This window comes from Cryptomeria japonica, chromosome 3 (genome assembly GCF_030272615.1).
Source record: "Cryptomeria japonica chromosome 3, Sugi_1.0, whole genome shotgun sequence".
Classification (NCBI taxonomy): domain Eukaryota; kingdom Viridiplantae; phylum Streptophyta; class Pinopsida; order Cupressales; family Cupressaceae; genus Cryptomeria; species Cryptomeria japonica.
Window position 1 is genome coordinate 922,290,071 of NC_081407.1, and position 4,471 is coordinate 922,294,541.

Consider the following 4,471-nt stretch of genomic DNA (forward strand, 5'->3'; position numbering starts at 1 on the left):
ACAAACCATACAAATGGTCATTAATAAGGATAGAATATAAAAAAGATTACAATATGTTAAAGAATCTACTATTTTGTTAGGAAATATAATGGTGGTGATTAGTTTTGTACACTTGATGCAATCATCTATAACAATTAACATTCTTTAAGGTTTTAGTTGGCACATTCTAAAAATTAGGTCAATAATGTACATGGTGTTCCATTAACTTCCAATCATTATACAACTACACATTCTTTGATATAAATTTGAATTGTGTATAAAATTATGATGTTCTGGCATTCATAACATTCTTGAGAGGTAGATGTTATCACCCAGAAATGCACCCTAACTAAGTTGTAGACTTAGCTTTTGTAGTGAAACATGGAAACACTCCTAAGGTTGTGGGTATCCTTGAAACTTGGAGTGAATCTTTGAATGAGGCCAGCTCCTAGTTGTTCAATCTGGTTATCACCTATACTATTAATTTGTAGGGGTAAAGGGTGAGGAAATGCATTAATTTAAGTAACTTAAACTTAAAAATTGAAAAGGTGGTGTACCAAAATATCAAGTAGGACCTATACATCAACTTACAAACACAAAGCAATCAATAGTAAGTTGATATGCACAACTCAATATAGATATGCACTTGCATCAATATTTTACAAGTGGGTTAATATGCATGTGAATTTTGAAGGAAAGAAAAACTTTCACAACTCAAAACAACTACAATTTTAACCATCTGCAACTGCATATATTTATGTTTAAAGATGCTAGAAAGGAGAAATTGTAACTAGGAATACATAAATTCACAAGTTAAAGGATCAATCACTTATGCACATACAATAAGAAACAGAAGATTGAGAAGGTAAAACTTATGTTATTGACCTCTAAGGTAAAACTTGTAATAAATGTCCCAAAAGAGTTACATAAAAATGATAAAAATGCAGAAGGGCTCCAAAAGTCACTAAGCATCAATATCATAATCACCACCTAATACAAATGCAGTCAAAAAATGAGTATAAGGGTGAACTCTATGACTTCCCTCCAAAATCCCATGTGAATAGGAACTGTCAATTGTCTTAGGTCAGATGTCCTCAAAAATCCAAAAATATAGGGCCTATATTCCTTCCTAAAGGTCTCCAAATGAGTAAAAAAGTCAAGCTTCACTTTACCAAACATAATGACACCCAAACAACCCCTTAAAACCCTCAAAAGAAAACAAAACCCCCCTATATGTTGGCAATATGGATGAATTGATTATGTGTTGCATTGATGTTTTGTCATTGATGTCAACACTAGTTGTTATCGGTAGACAGGTTTTGGTTACCGATAGAAGATCTACTGTTACAGATAGAAGAGACTATCTGTTGGACACTTCTGACATGTTTGGATCAATGGAGTATGTTTGATTTTATGTGTTACATGCTTCTGGAGCATGTTTTGGTCAGTTGGTATTGATTTGGTAATCGGAGGATATCATACACTCTTGTAAATCCATAACAACATTGGTTTAAGGTTTAACCGACAGAGCTTTCACTGAGAAATATTGATAGGATGCATAAGTGGTGTTGGTGTAGCTTCTAGATGGATTTCAGGATGTTGAAGATGTTCTTTGATCATGCCTCAACTGAGTGAAGACATTGCTTTGCCATGCTCGACCCAGATTAGGTTCGATGTGTTAGGACCTGGACGCAATTGAGAGGGGGGACGAATCAATTGACTATTAATTTCAACCAAAATATACCTTAACCAAACTTAGTGTATAATACCGGTAACCAAACTTAATGCCGATAGACAATTTAACAGCTAATAACAGTATCGATAAATTTTAATGAATGAAACAAAAGACAAATAACATCCACAATGAATAACATAGTTATTTGTACGTGGAAACCCTCTAAGGGGAAAAACCACAATGGGAAACCTTACCCACAATCAGATGATACTATTGCAAATAGTATGTGTGTACAAATGGGGTCTACACATGCAGAAAGGCCAACTGCCTAGAGCTCACTACTCAATCACAAAATGGGAGTCACACTGACTACAATTGGACGGTTAAATCCAATGATAATGTACTGCTCAAAATAACATCTTCATATGCTGGATTTAGTACCGGTTAAGCTCTGATTGTCTTCCTCATACCTTCCTTGAATCTTCAAATGATGTCTGTGTGTATAGCTCTGCTTATATTCACATATACCTTATTACAATCCTTTTTGACATCCTCTACATAATCTCACAAATGAGATCTTACATATATACCAAAACCTAAGACCAAATGTGTAGGTCGGCTCACTAAGAATATTACAATTAAATTAATTAGAAATGAATCAATATGCGATGCATGATGTCAACTCAATGCATTTACAATACTAACCAATTAATAAAACATCTCCATAATGTGTCGTGCTGATCTATTATAGATAACACTTGCCGGTCCATAACCTAGACCTATTTGTCGGTAACAACAAATATGCAAACTCAATTGTAACAATAATCAAATCACCAAAACCAAGTGTCTAAACAATGTCTTTGACATAACCAATTAATCTTCGGATGATAACAGATCATCCTTAGTGTTGGTGAACAATATAACCTGTCAGTGAACCAAATACTAGTGACTGTGCATAAGTCACTGAACATGTCGGTGAACATAACCAAAGATCTCCAAGTGCTGATGGGTGTTATCAAGTGTTTGACAGGGGTTGGCATAAATGAAAAAACTAATGCAACACATCCATAATACCATCACGATGTCTATATAGGTTATGGACCGGTATCATGTTAACGTGTCCTGTACACGTTACCGGGATGATTTATGGATTGGTTATTGTTCTTTTGGTCTTAAGTCGACATGGAATATCATTGTAATATGGATATATGTAATGATCTTATTAAAATATTATTTAGATGCCTGACCTAATTGGTTTAGGCCTTAGGGCTGGTATAAATGATGTAAGATCTCATTATAGATAAGTGTTGAATAATGATGAATCAGTTAGTACCAAATAGGCACTAAGAGGGGGGACTAAATCAGTACAAACAAAAACTTCCCCTGAACCAGTTTGACTACAAAGACTGCACTTAATTGGTAAATAGTAACACCAGTCTAAATCTAGGCACTACCGGTGAAACACAGTGAGAGTATGAAAGGCATAAACCAGTAAACACTTAGAACTCTACACAATCTAATATCTCATTTCCACTTCACCCTTATGCATGAATACGTAATATATCATCAGAAATATAACGATTGCCAGTTCAACATGCTTTACCACTTAACAGAAAATATTAAAGCATCACATGAAAAGCATCACACATAACACACTGATTTTTCACGTGGAAACACAACTGGGAAAAACCATGGTGGGGATGAATACCCACAAGATGTTCTTTGAACTCTTTTGAAGTCCACTCTGTTAGGAGCCTAGTCTGGTTAAAGACTTTTACAATAGGTTCTGCTAGGAACCGATCTTGCTAGGGAGCACTTGGTTAAGGGATGGCTAAATACTCGGTTAAAGGTTAGAACCCTATTAAAGGTTACCTCGCAAGATGATTCAAAGAACTCATTGAATTGAGTCACCCTGTTAAAGGATTTACACAAAAGCCTATTAAAGCTACCCGATAAAGGGATTTTCCAACTGCTGAAATGGTTAGAAGTCAATAGGTAATACACTAATCTGATAACAACACTCAATGCCAAGGTAGATCCACTTGAGCTCCTTTTCTTCTGCAATCACACTCTGCAGGTATCAATACACTTCTCTGGTCTGGCAGGAATCAAGTATCTCTTTTCTTGGATACACACATAACATTTGCCAACAACCTCAAAATGAAAAACATCATCAACCTTATGGGAAATAGATAGGTTGATAGCATAAACCCTAAACCCTAAACATTTAGGTTTAATAATTGAATCAGTTTGATCCTGACCGTTAATCATACTGCATTGAATACAATAGTCTTGAACATATCTCAATATGTTCTCCAACGTTCATTCTTTGCCACTTCAGGAAGTTGATAACCCATCACGCGCTCTCCACCATTTACAAAGACTTTGCACATTCCCGATGTAGATAGGATCAATCTCCATGCAAGATCCTCAAGGAAATCCTTCACGCGCACAAGGCTAATGTGGAAACACTATCTGGTCTTCATCGGTTGAATCACACAAGGTTGGAATGCATCAACCGGAAACCCTGAGGTTGAGACTACCAACTGGTAGTCATGCCAAATGAAACCCTGATACAAAACTTCCCATATATTGATTCTCATTCCAGCACACCACTTCACTTTTTCACTTATACCGATTCTCACATATATTGGTTCACAATATAATACCATTTTTCTTGCCAGTTTGCTTACTTCAACATATTTACATCAATGACAACATACAATATCATCATGTCACCAAGTTCTACACATATGCCAATAATCTCCCCCTTTGGCATTGATGGCAATATACAAAGATATCTTTCTACTTCACATC